General features: G+C 39.4%; 1 protein-coding gene across 1 annotated transcript in view; it reads right to left on the bottom strand.

Annotated features, from left to right (window-relative positions):
• The window catches only part of FRMPD1 (FERM and PDZ domain containing 1), a 998,362-nt gene that overhangs the window by 207,323 nt on the left and 773,465 nt on the right, over window positions 1-17,574 (bottom strand). The window lies entirely within an intron of this gene.

Raw genomic sequence — 17,574 nt, 5'->3', positions numbered from 1 at the left:
ATCCTAGAACAAGGCAGGGAGTACATTAATCATGTCAATCAGTTGGACAACTGCCAAGTTATGTGTTATGTCATGGTAGTCATCTGGAACGTGTGCGCTGACAATCCTTGCTTCTAGCACGACCTCCATATATGCCTGCTGTGATTGTCTGTAATATCACTAGCAAATCATTGTGGGCTGCAGTCTAATATGACTGGGCCTTATCTGAATTACATACTTCAGAATCCTCTGGGAATTCATACTAATGCATGACCTGACATTTAGTGCACTTTCTAGTGTTCTAATAGGAATAGTTTAAATGTGGTCCTATCTGTAGGCCTTAGACTGCCATTATTTAGAAGCAAGGCATTCAAAGTGTACTGCCTTGGGTGGATAAATAGGTGATGACATAGTCATACATATCATAATTTATACTGGTGATGTACACATACATTTATTTTAAATGCTAGACACAGCTGTATGTGAACCAAGGACCATGTGTATCAAAAATTGTTTTCAAAGCATTTGGTAGATTGAGCTACTGAGTCACTGTTATAGCAGGTGTATTTTTACATGTTGTAGATATAATTGCACACTTCCCTGCTGTTACATACCTCACTCACATCTATTATTATGTGTATGGCTTTATAGTAATATATTTCTGTACCAGAGACCCAGTTACATTCATATTTTTTCAATAATCTTACAGCTTATATATGAGATGTGGCACAATGGGCAGCATGGCTTAAACATGCTTACTGAAGGGAAAACGACAATTACTATGCTTTGCTTAAAACACCTGTGTTAATTAACCAGATGTGTGGTTTGGTAGGTTGATGTACTTTTCTTCAGGTGCAATGATCCTGGGTTTGAAATAGGGCACAGGTGTAATTTTTGAACGTGATGACTACTTTTTCAAATACTTATTATCAATATACCTCCATTTAGCATAGCTTAGCAATGCTGTGCATCATGCAGCATTGCTCAAAAACTCTTTAAATAAAAGAAAAATGGGGTGTAAGCAGGGGGGGGAACATAGTGAAAGGCAGGTAAGTATGTGCAGGAAGGGTGCAGGAAAGAGCCTTAGCTATCCATTTCTTCTATGACAACAACTGTGCACTTCAATAGATTTTTAGCTGAATTTGGAAGGTCACCTCCAAAGAGAGGGGTAATGACAACATAAGTGTGTTGTCAAGCCAATTGGACCAAATTAAGTGTGTATAGTGGACACATGCATGAAATGGGGAGCTATGTAAGGGATAATATTTTTGGGGGGACAGGTGCCCATTTTTTTTTAAGGTGAGAGAGAAAAGTTGGGAAGGGACATAGGTACATGTGAGGGAGGTTAGTTGGGAAGGTGAGGAAGCTTTTTCAGACAGACAAAACAGCAGACAGGGTTGGTTTGTAATACAAGGGGTGGTGAACACCTTGTTTGGAGAGGGTGCTGTGGAATCCCAGTCCCATGGAAGTCAGACACTGTAGCAGTGTGACTCAAGTCCTCACACATGGGACTGTTAGCACTGCTTCTGTGGAGACAGTGATCAACACTGGTGTCTGGGGTGAGACTGCCCTACCAGGATGGACAGAATGCTCTCCATCTGGTGTAGGCATGCACCAACAGTTCGGCAGCAGTCTATACACCATGCATAGCAGTTCATCATGGGTGACATAAGCACCCCATCCACCTCAACTCCCAGAGGGGGGACCACCCCCAGCCTGTAGGACAGAACTTCATTATGGACCAGGTAGTGCAGGGGCAGCAGAGGGGCCGCCACCAGGCTGCAGCCCAGATGTGCTGGGCCCTGGTGCTTCAGCCGGGGGAGTCAAAGTAAGTGGATCACTGGGAACCATCCTATGTTGTTGCACTGTAGTAAATGAAATATAAACATAATGAAAAATAAACATAACCATAACAAATGCAATTAATAACATAAGGAGAAACAATAATGAGTAATGGAAATAAACTGAAATTAATATAATGAGGAACACAACAATAAATAATGCAACTGAAAACTTTTAACAGCAAAGCAATATTAAATCATACATAAGGCCAACATAAGAGGCAATTACAAGTAATATGATGATATCAAATTATAATAAATATAATTAATAAATAAAAGAAGAGAAGGGGAGGGGTGAGAGAGAAAAGTAGAAATTAGTAATTTCACAGACTACAACTACATACAATGGATATAAAAAGTGTACACACCCCTGTTAAAATGCCAGGTTTTTGTGATATAAAAAAATGAGACCACAATAAATAATTTCAAAACTTTTCCCACCTTTAATGTAACCTATAATCTGTACAATTCATTTGAAAAACAAACACATCTGCTAGGGGAAAAATATAAAAAATAAAAAACGTACAATAAGCTGTTTGCATAAGTGTATACACCCCTTAAACTAATACTTTGTTGAAGCACTTTTTGCTTTAATTACAGCATTCAGTCTTCTTGTGATGTTGCAAAGAACTGGACATCCCTCCAAAATTGATGAAAAGAAAAGACAAAAACTGGTCAGGGAACCTGCCAAGAGACCTACAGCAATACTGAAGGAGCTGCAAGAATTTCTGGTAAGCACTGGTTGTGTACTACATGTGACAACAATCTCCCATATTCTCCATATGTCTGGCCTATGGGGTAGGGTTGCAAGATGGAAACCTTTTCTTTCACAGAAAAAACATCTAGGCCTGGCTAAAATTTGCAAAACAATACATCAAGTCTCACAAAAGCATGTGGGAAAATGTGTTATGGTCTGATGAGACCAAGGTTGAACTTTTTGGCCACAATTCCAAAAGGTATGTTTGGCGCAAAAGCAGCACTTCTCATCACCAAAAGAACACCATCCCCATGGTGAAGCTTGTTGGTGGCAGTATCATGCTTTGGGTTGGTTTTCTTCAGCTGGAACTGGGGCTTTAGTCAAGGTGGAGGGAATTATGAATAGTTCCAAATACCAGTCACTTTTGGCCCAAAACCTTCAGGTGTCTGCCAGAAAGATGAAGATGAAGAGGAATTTCACCTTTCAACAAGATAATGACCCCAAGCATACATCCAAATCAACAAAAGAATGGCTTCAACAGAAGAAAATGAAAGTTTTGGAATGGCCCAGCTAGAGCCTAGACCTTAATTCAATAGAAAATCTGTGGAGTGACCTGAAGAGGGCTGCACACAAGAGATGCCCTCGCAATCTTACAGATTTGGAGTGCTTTTGCAAGGAAGAGTGGACAAATATCACCAAGTCAAGATGTGCCATGCTGATAGACTCTTATCCAAGAAGACTGAATGCTGTAATTAAATCAAAAGGTGCTTCAGCAAAGTATTAGTTTAAGGGTGTGCACACTTATGCAACCAGCTTATTGTCCGTTTTTTATTTTTTATATTTTTCCCCTAACATATTTGTTTGTTTGTCAATTGAATTATACAGGTTGTAGGTCACATTAAAGGTGGGAAAAGTTTTGAAATGATTTATTGTGGTCTCATTTTTTTATATCACAAAAACCTGGCATTTTAACAGGGGCATGTACACTTTTTATATCCACTGTATTTCTAGATATGTTAGATTTTACTTGTGAAAACACTGACTGCTTATATTGTATAGATGATGTTACACATCCATAGCTGTCAACCTGTTAGCATGGGACATTATGGGCCAAGCCATGCAAAATGGTGGCACAAAGGCACATCAACAGGAAACATTTTACATAATGTGCTCATACATTAATAGCAAGGTGTTCTGAAAACAAATTTGCCATTAAATTGCATTCCAAGTAATGTCATATATCTGCAAATCAAAGAACCAGACATATGGGGCAGTCGTTATTACTTTCTGTAAAATAGTGACGGTTGAGAGATATGTTCGTGCAAACTAATTACACTAGACAGCTGAACATTTCTCAGTTGGCTGCAATGGGATTAGAACCCACAAGCAGTGACTATAGGAAAACTGAACAGTTTATTTAAAAAAATACATTCTCAGACCATCGCCTTTAAAACTTTGTGCATTTACACACACAAGCATAGCTGTGTCTGGTGTAGGATTAGAAATCACAAGCAGTGACTACAGGAATACTGAGCACTTTATTTGAAAAAAGTAATTATCAAAGTACCATCTCCTTTTACACTTTATTGATTAATGTTGCTTCAAATCTGGAATTTACACACAGGGATAGCTGTCTAGGACTTCTGTTAACTTACCTGTATACCCTGTTCATTTACTGTGTGCAATCTACAGCATATTTTGGACAAAATGAGCAGAACACAAGCTTGACCCTTATTGCACTGCATTTATTTTTGACGTACGTTGGCGCATTATTTAGTACTTCACTCTTTAATTTCTCCAAATCTTTTGGGTTTCTAATACCGTGACAGGAATGGGCCTCATTCCTAAGACAAAGTATGATTAAAGTTCATGAAATTAGTATTGTTTCACTCTTTAATGTCAGCCAGTAGTGCTGTTCACAGCAACCGCAATGTGCCCAGTAATGACTCCTCCTGGAATTCATATGGAGTTACATGGATTGGTAGCATATCTAAATACGATTGTAGACTCTTTTTTTTATAAGACCTGTTTCTCCTACTACTATTGGAACTGTCTGGGTATCTTTCTTCCACATTGCTCTCACTTCTGCCTGCAAATCCTAATATTTTATGACGTTGTGTCTCTCTGTATGCAAGACACTGTAGTCACTGGGTGTGGCGATTTCAATAAGCAGTACTACTCTTGTCTTCTTTTCTTGGACCACTATATCTGGTTTTCTAACATCTACCTTTTGAACTGTTGGTAATGAGTGATCTCATGTGATGTAGACTTCTTCATTTTCTATGATGCTTTGTGGCCTATGTTTCCAGTGTTTTTCAGCCTCTTCAATACCATAATGTTTGCACAATCCCCAGTGCAACAGTCTTGCCACATTATTATGCCTTTCAGTATACAGTCCTTCTGCCATTAGTATGTCGTAACCAGCAACAAGGTGTGCAACTATTTCGGTTTTACAAAACCTATATTTGTCCGTTTCCACCACATGTTCAATGGACTTTGCAAACCAACCCCAAACCAACATGTACGCAGCCCATTGTCTTGAGCTGCCAATATTAACCTTTCATCTCTTGGTTTGAACTTACCTCCCCTCAACCATTCCTGCGTTTGTTTGTTCCTGATCAACATGAGTTTCTTCCAGAAGTGTTCTAAACTTGCAACTATATTTTTGCCTTTTCTGCATTTCTTGCCTTCTCATCTGGTCCTTCACCTTATATTCTTTCTTTTGTTTTTTGGCACATTCAGTAGCTGCCTGATTTTTATCTACTTCTGTTTTGATTCCCATTCCTGCTTGATGCCAACATGCTTCTGCAAGAGTAAGCAGAGAAGTCATCTTAGATTTATTCTCATGTTTCAAAACTTGCATTACATCTGGGTCTTGTGAGGTCAGCAGATATGTGTGGAGTCCCACAGTTGCAGATCTATACATATAATCAATTTCAAGGAGGCCCGTCTCTCCTTCACAACAGGGAATATATAATCTTGGTATGCACTGATTTTTATAAATCATTTGGTGAACATGAAGCATCCTTCTTGTTTTCCTAATATATCCAACACATTTTGGGGCCAGTCAAGTCACTCCAAAACTGTAAGTTAGGACAGGAAGAGCAAATTGGTTTATAGCCTGGATTGTGTTCCTAGATGTCAGTGCTGTTTTCAGGATTAATTTAAGTCTTCTGTAGTATTTCTTACTAAGTTTTATTTGCATGTGTTCATGTTTTATTGTTGATCCTTCATCAATTCCCAAATATTTATACACTCCTTCTTGCTCAAGTTCTTGTCCCAAACTGTTTTCCTGGTGTTTCAGTTTTCCTGCTTTAAAGGTTGCTTCTGCACATTCATCAAGACCAAATAACATTCTTAGATCATCTCAAAAGGTTTTGACAACTTGCAGTTGTGCTTTCAGTTCCTCATCTGATGAACCATACAGTTTTAAATCATCAACAAAGAGAAGATGTGAAGTCTTTACACTTTGTTGTTTTCCAGGAGGCAAATTATAGCCATGGCCTAAGCTGTTAAGTAGACAGCTTAATGGGTTAAGGGCAAGGCAGAAAGGCAGTGGTGACAGAGAGTCACCCTGGAATATACCCCATTGAATTTTTATCCCTGGGATAATAATTTGTCCTTTATCATGGCTTAATTGCAAAGTGGTCTGCCACTGTTTCATGGTCACTGTAATGTAGTCGTTCAGTGTAGAATGTATCTTGTACATTTTTAAGCACTCTTTTATCCATGAATGTGAGATACTATCAAATGCTTTTTTGTAGTCAATCCATGCATACTTAGATTATTCCCCTTTTTACAGTTCTCCACTATAACTTTATTTAACAACAAATGATCCTTTGTTCCATATGACCTTCTTTTATTGCCCTTTTGTTCTGCTGCCATAATTGGGTTTTCTTTTAAATGACTGCAAACTCTGTCAGCATCAATTCCCATGTATAGTTTATACATCTTCGGAAGGCAAGTTATTGGTCTATAATTTTTAGGGTAGCTTGCATATTCACTCTCAAATAGGAACATTTCTTTTCCTGTTGTTAACCAGGTTGGTGTCTGTTCGGAGTGTGCATATAAATAGTCCTTACTCAATGGCTAAATCTTTGTGCAAAGATGTTAATACTTTCAGCCAAAAGTTAGGTACTGTATTTGGGCCTGGGGTTTCCAGTTAGAGGCTTTTCTTAACTTTGTTTCAATCTCTTTGGCTGTTAACTTCATCCCATTTCATATCCTGTACCTTTAAACCTCTTATTCTTTCTTTAACTTCTTCTATCCACTTAGCGTCTTTGTTATGTTACACAGGATCTTCATAGATACTTCCCCAAAAGGCATCTATTTCTTCTTTTTTTAGCAGTCTTTTAATTCCTTTTACCCTATTTCCCAGTTCTCTATAAAACTTTTTTGGGTCATCAATAAATCACTTATTTTGTACTTTTGCTTTATACTTTGTATCTTCTCTGTTTTTCAGCCTATGCTGAAATTTTTAGCTTATTTATGATAGTGCATGATAGATCCTGGTCTGTTCTAATACTGCGCATTGCTTTTATCACATCTATCTTCTTAGTATTTCTGTTGATCTGTTCCATCTTCTATAGTCTTCTAACAGTGACACTTCTTGTCTTAACTGCTTTACAGTTTTCTCTGTTCAATATTTCCATGATGGTATTCGATTTCTCCCCTTCCTTTCCCTCACTACCCTGTGTTCCTGCTGCAGAACTTTATCAGTTATTAATTTAGCTGCACAGTAATATATCCTGTTTACTTCTGTTATATCGCAGGGATTTCTATGAACAGTCCTAATTCCTGTGTTCATTTGTTTTATCAGGCTTCTGACTTTTTGGGCTTTATTAACCTTCTGCAGTCTATTTTTTTTCATTGCTCTTGATATATCTGTCTATGTCTATTAAATCAAGCAACTCTTCTCTTAGCTCATTTTCTTCCAAACTGAGGGCACTTTTTTTGTTTTCCATTTTCTGCTGGCATTCTATAGAAAGTTCTCTAGCATCTTCCTGTGGCACATTCTCTTCAATTTCATCCTGTGCCATTTGTTGCTCTGTCATATGGGAACTCACTGGCCTATCAGTCCTCAACACTGACTGCATCAGAGCTTCCAGTTTCCTGTTCATTCTCCTGCTGTCTAGCTTTAAGTGAACATTTATACTGGTTTCCTGTGGAGGGTTCCAAATTATCTTCATATGGCACCCGATCAATTGCTTCCTGTTCCACTGGTTTCCCCTTAATTTGGATATCCATTACTCTATCCTTTTGTGGTGCTTTCTGAATTAGATTTTCTACACTGAATCCTTCACTTTGCAGGTACTCTATAACTTCAGTTTCTATTTCTTTAACTTCTCCATTACTAATCTCTCTTTCTACTTTTCCTCTTTGTCTTCTTATTTTTTGTATTGTAAAGTTTTCCATGTCTGGATTCCTTTGCCTGTATTTCTCTTCAAATATCTTTGGTGCTGCTTTTTTTGTATTTGTTAGTTTTGCTTTCTCCTTTGCATAAATATTACACCATATTAAATCTCTCTTTCTTTCCCATGTCCATATTTCTTCTTCAGATGTTTCCTGATCTTCCTGTGATGTGATACTTCACATTTATCAATTGACTGGTGTCGGCTTAGGAACCACAAGCAGTGACTACAAGAATACTGTACATTTTATTTGAAAAACTTAAATTATCAGAACACCACCTCCTATAACACTTTATTGATGTATGTTGTTTCAAATCTTGATTTACACACATGCATAGCTGTGCAGGAGTTGCATTACCGTACACATTTACCCTATTCATTTATTAACTACAACCCACAACATATATTAGACAAAATGAGCAGAATACAAGCTTTTCCCTTAATCTGGGCACAGCACTGCAGCTATGTATGACATATGTTGGCACATTATTTAGTACTTCACATTCATCATTTGTCTGGTGTTGGACTAGAACCCACAAGCAGCGACTACAGGAATACTGAACACTTTATTTGAAAAAATAATCAAAGCACCATCTCCTTTTAAACTTTATTGAGTAATGTCACTTCAAATCTGGCATTTACACACATGGATAGCTGTCTATGACTTCTGTTAACTTAACCGTATACCCTGATCATTTATTTACTGCAATCTACAACATATTTCCGACAATGAGCAGACCAGAAGAGTCGTTTTTAATCTGGGAAGACCACAACATTAACTGATGGCTGGAAGCTAAGCTAGACAGTACTGCATGCTTATTTGCTTTAACTTGCTTTACCATTTCAGAAATGCACTGACTGACACATTAATAAAGATATAAGATGCCCCAGGTATTTCATACCTAACTGTTAAGACTGCAAAATCTGTATTTACTTTATTGAAGTATTAAGTTATGCATTAAGTTATTACTCTGATGAATGTCTTACCTCGCACTTGCCTCATCCTGGCCAAACGCCCTGCATGGGACTGTACATTGTAAGCCCTCTCTTCTGCAGCTATGGTAAGAGAATCAAACCATCATGCATGCCAGTTTTGCATAGATTCAGCTTGTACATTTATAAATTACTGGAAAACATACTTACATATTTGTGGGATCTTCCAATCCCTAGCCTCATGGATCCAGGTATCCAAGGTTTCCCTCTTCCTATGTTTCAGGTCATCATAGTGGTGACACTGCTCACCAGTGCAGGGGATACCAGTTGCACTGGATAGGTCCCTGGCAAATCAATCCCAGGCCTCAGACTTACACTCTAAGCCCTCGTAGTCACCCTGCAGCAGCCAGGGTCCATATCGGTCTACCAGAAGTCCAACAAAAACTCTAGAGCACTCCCTCACTAACACCAGCAGCCATACCCATAGTCAAGGTCAGGCTCCAAGGAATGATGTGAAATTCCTGCCTATTGAAACAGAGACAAAGTAAAGGAAGGCCCTATTTCTCTGAACCACTATTAAATGAAGGTACTCAGATACATGAGAGTCCTTAGATTTCCTTTAATATACTCATCAGATATCTATAGAGTCTGTGATGTCATCAAACATAATTGTGACATTTTAGACACAGTGGATGAACTAAGAAGTGTTATAGATACAGTGCCACACTTCTCTTTTAAAAATAATAGATCATTGAAGAGGCACCTATGCTATAATGCATCCACTACTACAAAGGTTTTAACATCGACTAGGAAAGGTACTTTTAAATGTAGGAATTGTACAGCCTGTAAGTTTATTCATACAGGTATGAATTATGTATGTTTACATAATAAGTTTGAGGTAGAAATAGATTTCTATGCTGACTGTAAGACCAGAAACACAGTATATCTTAGTTATTGTGCTAAGTGCCCTGCATTCTATATAGGTATGAGTAACAGACAGCTTAAGGACAGAATCTTGGAACATCAGAAGGACATTAAAAATGAGAAAGATACAAATGTCTTTGCTAAACATATAATGAATTTTGGTGCTGACATACCTTTGGCTTTCTGGTGCTGGAAATAATTTCAGAGAATTTAAGAGGGGAGGTATTAGGAACAGGACCAAATATGCTGAACAGAAACGGATTCTGTCAATGAATGCAGACAAAGAACCAGGTTTAAATGAGGTTGTTTCATTAAAACCATTCTGTAGTAAGAATCTTTGTGTTCAACATATTTGTATCATGTATAGTAAGGGTTAAAATGTGAAATTGCATTGCAAGCAAAGAAGCAAGTTAAAATAAGCTGTTTTTCTTGTAAAGAATTTGCTGACCAAAGAGGAATGCACAGATGTTACCTTGGTCCAGGCACAAGCTTATCTTGTGACTGACCTCTGACCATCTAAGGCTCCAGTATGTGAATTTATAGCCTTGACTGAAATTCCTTGTCTGGTAACCAGTTACTGTGTACGTGCTGAGAAGAGTATAAAAACCCATGTGAAGTGTATAGAAATTAGACTGCTGACATACCATGTACTTTGTAGCATGTCTCCATGCATGCAAAATAAACCTTTTTTGCTTATTTTTATCTGCGTGATTCTTCCAGTATATGTTAAGAGTATTAAAATCTTTTGACATTTCTGGCGCCCAAGAATGTGGGGCCACCTCTTCACGGTACGAATCACATAAGAGGGACTGAAAAACCTGTACAGGAGGGGAGAACGAATCTCGGGCTCCCTTGAACGGAAAGACCTCCGACGAAGAAGTCGTAAGTAGAGGCCAGTCACTCTTAGATTCGATCCGTGGGACGGTGACGAACGGGGCAGAAGATCTGCAGAAAGGTAAGCTTTTACATTTATAAAAGTACTTTTTTTAAGGGACTAGTCATAAAGGAATTTCTTTTGTTTAAATTTTACAAAAGACCGGTAGAGATCTCAGGAAAAGGAAACAGTTTTTCTTTTAAATAAGAAAAATGGGAATAGGAAGCAGTTGTTGTGCTAGCAAGGGCTGCTTAAATAAAAGGACTGAAGATGAGGAATATATGTTTAAATTACATCCAAAAAAAAAAAAAAAAAAAAAACTTAAAATACATAAAAAAATGAAAGACAAATTATGGGTTTAGTGGTAACTTAAATAGATCAGAATGTCAAAATTTGGTGAGAGATCTGCGTAGGGACGCAGGAGGCAAAGTTAAAAATCAAGTAAAGGTGGGATTCCCTCAAGCACAGAAATGGTTAAAAGAAACTAATAAGAGACATAGGGAACAATTTTCGAATAAGGAAGGTGGTGGCTCGAGTGCAAAAGGTGCATTTTTTGTCCATAAAGAAGATGACGAGACATCTGTTGTCTGTCGTAAACCGACAGCCCCACCCTTGTATCCAGAAGTCCCTAAAGAAATGGTCGGTCCACCCCAGTATCAGGAAAAAGAAGCAGAAAATCAAGAAAAAGTGTCCTCCGTAGTTTTACAGGAGGCAGAGAAGCAGGGAAAAATACCCTCCATAGTTTTACAAAAAACAAGCAGAGGAGACTCTAGAACTACGTAACCGTAGTATAGACAAATCAGAGTAAAAACAAAAAGAAGCTAAAGTACATACCCTGTCCACAGACTCATATCCCCTTATGTGCAGAAAAATATCTTGAGGAAGAAGAAAAGAAAACAGGCTCAAACCTTTATGGTGAGCGCGGATGGAACACTTATGTTAATATAAGCTCTGTCCAACAGAGGTAGAGGAAGGGGACGGGGTAGAGGCAGAGGGAGAGGGAATGTAGGACATTTTGAAGATTACGAAGGCAGACAAAAGAGGGGGGAATGTTTTAAATGCAGTAAGAAGGGGCATTTTGCAAGAGATTGTCGGAATCCCGGGAAATCCGCTGCTGCTCCAGATCATAGTTCAGCATGACTATATGATGGCAGCACGGACGAACCGGACCCAGGTGCTGAGGTCGACTGGCAAGAGTCAGTAATACAGAATGAGGATGATTTTGAGGATGTGAATAAAGAAGGTAAAAGGGAATGTGCAGGATGGGAACATGACATAACTGATTTTTTAGAAAAAGGTGAATATCAGGTTGTTAGCCTGACAGCTGTAGCTACGACTATGCAGTTAGAAGTGCAACCGGTAATCATATTACAGGTTGAAGGGAGGGACGTAAAATTTCTATGTGACTCAGGGGTTTCTAGGACCTTATTGAAACACACTGCAGTGCCATCCGATGTAACTTATGATGACTATGTGTTTGTCAAAGTGGCCGACGGCCACATCTATAAGGAACCTTTGTCTAAACCTTTATGGTTTATGGACCCTGAAACTAATCAAACCATTAGATTTCAGGTGATTGTCTCTCGGATTTGCCCTGTTAACTTATTAGGAAGGGATTTGATGCATGTTTTCAGAATAGCATCAGCACCAACTGCATCAGGAATCTTGGCTAAGCGTATGAAAATCCAGGATGAAATGTTGCAGGTAGGGCAAGGGGATTTACATTACTGGTATAGTAATGATCTTATCGAAACAGGACCACAAAGCGTGGCCAATGAGTTAACTAACCTAGCTTTGAGCAAATATAGTACGGCTATTCAGTTACCAGAGGCTGCCAAACAACTACACTGTACAATGTATTACAGGAAAAGTGTGGGACCTGATCCCAAGTAGGAGGAACAATTTTTTAAACACAAGGTGACCAGGATCCTATTACAAAATCTTTATTGGGACAGGGCAGGGAACTCCGCAGTTACTTGTAGTCTCACAAGAGGCATGCAACAGCTTTTTCAAAATGCCTCAATCCCACATGTATCTGTGACTAGGGAAGAACAAACGGCATGGTATATGGTTGGGAAAAAAGTTACCGATTGGACAAAGATGACACCGGAACAGCTGGCAGGTAAGGGGGTTCAGGTACAGAAGTTAAATTGGGTGACCCAGGCCAGACCAACGGTACATCTTCGAGAAGATCGGTTAACACCGACAGGAGGCATGCCATACTGACTATGCTTTCTGACCCCACAAGAAGAATTGAAACTACAGTCAGTACCAAAATCCTTATGGTCCCTAGGACAGCACGACATTGAGCTAATGAAAACAGCAGGACAGGTTAAAATAACTCCAAAATCCGATTTTAGACCTCATAAGCGTCAGTATCCATTAAGTAAAAAGGCAGAAGAAGGCATTTTTCCAGTGATCACGGCTCTACTGAGAGCTGGGGTTTTAATTCCATGTACAGATTCACCGTGTAACACACCCTTGTTCCCAGTAAGGAAACCGGACGGGACATGGAGAATGGTACAGGATCTGCAGGCTGTAAATGCTGCTGTAGTGCCAAGGGCTCCTATGGTCCCAGATCCATCTGTTTTGTTAAATGATATCCTTCCCACGGATAAGTATTTTTCTGTTATTGACATTAGTAACGCGTTCTTTTCTATTCCCCTACAGGAAGATAGTAGGTTTTGGTTCGCCTTTACGTTTATGAGCAAGCGGTACACATACACACGACTGCCGCAGAGATATTGTGAAAGCCCTACAATCTTTTCGCAAGAAATGTCGACAAACCTGGCACAGTTTCAACCAGAGCATGGCTGTCATCTACTATTGTACGTGGATGACATCTTACTGGCTGCACCCACGGAGGCTGTCTGTGAGTCCGAAACTATTCGGTTATTGCATTTTTTGGCAAAAGAGGGACATAAGGTAAATAAATCTAAATTACAATTTTGTAAAACTGAAGTACGGTATCTAGGCTATACCATTTCAATTGCTGGTAGACAGCTAGATAACTGTAGAAAAGAAGCCGTTTTACAGGCACCAATGCCCAGCACAAAAAAAGAAATGATGTCATTTTTAGGAATAACAAATTTTTGTCGTAGTTGGATTCCCAACTATGCAGAGGAAGTAAGTCCACTTTTGGAACTTATTTTCACACTTCCCATGGCAGCACATGACGTGCTGCAATGGACGGATAAGGCAATACAGGCATTTACTAGGGTAAAACAGTTGATAGCAGGATCTGCAACACTTAGCTTCCCTGACTATACAAAACCCTTTGTTCAGACAGTAGATTGTAAGCAGGGCTTTATGACATCGGTTCTGTTGCAAACTTATGGGGATAAGTTAAGACCATTAGCTTTATATTCTAGTAAATTGGACACAGTGGCACGATCTTTGCCACACTTTGTACAAGCAGTAGTCGCAGCTGCACAGGCTGTGCAAGCGTATGCGACCCTAGTTTTGTTTCATGACCTTACCTTATGAGTACCGCACTCTGTCACGGTAATACTACTACAGGATAAAGTTACCTTTCTCTCTCCTAGCAGACACTTATCCTGCATGACAACGTTACTATCACAACCACACATGACCATTGAGTGATGCACCACTCTTAATCCAACCACGCTGTTACCTACAGCTGATGATGATGCCCCTCACGTGTGTTTAGATTTAATACACTCTAATGTCTTACCAAGACCAGACCTTAAGGACCAACCTTTGGCAAATTCAGATTGGACCCTGTTTGTAGATGGGTCAGCATGTAAGAATGAGGCAGGTATTACACAAGTGGGGTATGCAGTCACAACTGAGACTAAGGTACTGGAGGCAAAACCCCTCCCCAGGAACCTGTCCGCACAAGCGGCCAAATTGATTTCTTTGTCCAGAGCATGCACCATCTCCAAGGATAAGGCAGTTACTATCTACACAGATAGTCAGTATGCTTTTTCCATGGTCCATGTCTTTGCACAGCAATGGAAAAATAGGGGAATGGTTACGGCCTCAGGAAAGGAAATAACCCACAAGGATTTAATCCTTAGCCTCTTACAAGCTGTCCAACTGCCACGGGGACTGGCCATCTGCAAGTGCACAGCGCACATGAATGCCAAGGATCCAGTACTACTTGGAAATGCACTGACTAACAAAGCTGCAAAAAGTGTAGCCTTAACCTCTACCTTTGCACTCGAGACCACACAGAAGGAACTTCACCCTACAGATAAATTTGATCTACAAACTTTACAGGTAATGCAGGAACTTAGTACAGTTCAGGAAAAACAGCGATGGGTTAAATATGGGGCTATTCAAAAGCAGGGAGTTTTTGTAGGTCCAAATGATAAGTATGTCTTACCAACAAACCTTTTTAGGTATGCCTCATTAGTGATGCATGGCCCATCTCATCTGGGCCCTGCTGCTATGGTTCAAATGATCCAGCAAATTTTCTGGACCAAGGGCTTTATAGCATATGCTAAATGATTTTGTTTATCGTGCCTGCTTTGTGCACGATACCATGGTGGTGGGGTGCGGATCACCCCAGCAGCTTTTCCGCTGCCTCCGTATCCATTTCACACAATCTGCACGGATTTTATTGAACTAACTCCTGTTCAACAGAAGCGATTTGTGTTAGTCATTATTGACGCTTTTACAAAATGGGTTGAAGCTTTTCCGGTAGCACACCCAGATGCACTGTCGGTAGCCAAGGCCCTTACAAATAACATTATCCCTCATTTTGGGCTACCTACACGCATCTATTCTGATAATGGCACACATTTCGTAAACCAAGTTATTCAAAAGTTGGCCGCCGTTTTTTAGATCGAGTTAAAATATCATTGTGCCTACCACCCACAGTCAGCAGGGTTGGTTGAACGCCATAATGGCATTCTCAAAGGCAAGTTACGTAAACTCATGGCCGAGACACATCAGTCTTGGATAAACTGCTTACCTCTGGCACTCCTGTCCATGCGTACCACTCCCATCTCAAAAGGGGTCACACCATTTGAACTATTATACGGGAGACCTTATTACGTCCCGCAGTGGCAAAATCTTTTGCCTGCGGAATGTGAGGGGGGTGAAGAGATAGCAGATTACATGAGGAAATTGCTGACCAGGACTAATACCTCTTTAACGAATGATTGCTTTTCAGATCAGAAGAACAACAGGATCCTGGAAGTGAAACCTGGGAACTGGGTTTGGATTAAAATTGTCAAGAGGAAAACCTGGGCCTCGCCTAAGTGGGAAGGTCCATACCAGGTTTTGATCGCAACACCTACAGCAATCCGAATCAAAGAACAAACATCATGGATCCATCTGACACACTGTAAACTGGTAAAACAGTTTGAACTGGACAAAAACTTGAGTTCCCCTGAGGAACACTGATTAGTAGTAATCTTGTTTTGTATGAGTATCTGACTATTGTAGCAATGCAGAAAAATACCGGAAGGGAGCAACCCTTCCCACAAAAGCATTCCAAAATAATTTTGTTGTTAATAAGTGTGATTGTTACTTCTCTGTTTTGGCCGTTTTTATTTTCAAACAAGACTAGCCAAGTAAAGAGAGATGATGCATATGCCCTGTCTTTTAATGTTTCAAATTGTTGGATATGCACGGCTATCCCTACTGTACATGGTGGTCTAATGTTAGGTACAGTCCCTTTGGGGGGCAAATGATACATGGACTAATTTACTATTTGAAACTTCAAATGTAGCCTTAAAGGACAAAATAGCATTACCCCTCATGGGTCGCCAGAATGGAACTGTAAGGTTGGATGGAGTCAGTGTAATGTAACAATAATTCATAACTGTACAATAGATGGGCACTGTGCAACGAGTGCTTATTAATAGTACAGGGCTTATTAATGGCACAAGTTTTTTTGAAAAAATGTTATCTGTGTATGATCTTTTGTTTAAAGGGCTGCAAGACAAAGGAAATCACTCTGTTCCAGTCAATATTACACTTAAAGTAAATGATTGTTATTTTATCTGTGGTAGAAAAGCATACAAATGGTTACCGAGGAATTGGTCAGGCAGTTGCTTTTTGGGTTATTTAGCACCAGCTATAAGACATACATTTTCTCTTCCCCAAGGTAAAATACGAAATGTACGTGCTGTTAATAAACCTGTTAATCCCGTAGGTAACGTTGATGCATCCTGGATCTATCAACACGATTTGGCCCATAGTAGCAGCAAGGGGCTATCACACATGGACTTGGGCGATGATGTTATTTCCTGGGCTGGTATTTTTCCAGCGTATGGGACAGTAAAATCCATTTGGGAGCTCAGAAAACTGTCAAAACTGTTAAAAACTCTGAGCAATGCAACTTTTTCTGCGCTAGAATCGATGACGGATGAGCTAACTGCAATGAGGACTGTAGTATTGCAGAATCGTATGGCGCTCGACTTCCCCCTAGCGGCAAAAGGAGGTACTTGCGAGTGTTGTCCGTTCATTCCAGACAACGAATATGACATTAACAGCCATCTGGAGATCCTACAACAAGTTTCTGAACTTACAAAACCAGGACAGAATCCATTAACTGACTTTTTCCAAAATTGGTTTGGAAATTGGGGAACAGTACTTATGAATGTCTTAATTGCTATATGTGTTGGTGCCATTATATTCCTACTGTTGGGTTGTTGTTATATTCCTTGCATCCGAATGATAATATCAAGTGTATTGTCTGCCAATGCAACAAAATCTTATTATTCTGAATATACAGAACACGAGTCATGCGAAAACCTGTATGAATAAAATGTATTACTGGTGATACAAAGTGTTGTAAGGGGGGAAATGTAGTAAGAATCTTTGTGTTCAACATCTTTGTATCATGTATAGTAAGGGTTAAAATGTGAAATTGCATTGCAAGCAAAGAAACAAGTTAAAATAAGCTGTTTTTCTTGTAAAGAATTTGCTGACCAAAGAGGA

The sequence above is a fragment of the Protopterus annectens genome, chromosome 17.part0, assembly GCF_019279795.1.
Source record: "Protopterus annectens isolate FY-2018-M chromosome 17.part0, PAN1.0, whole genome shotgun sequence".
Taxonomy (NCBI): Eukaryota; Metazoa; Chordata; order Ceratodontiformes; family Protopteridae; genus Protopterus; species Protopterus annectens.
The sequence above is the reverse complement of the archived record's forward strand: the minus strand, read 5'-3'. Positions and strand labels throughout refer to the sequence as shown.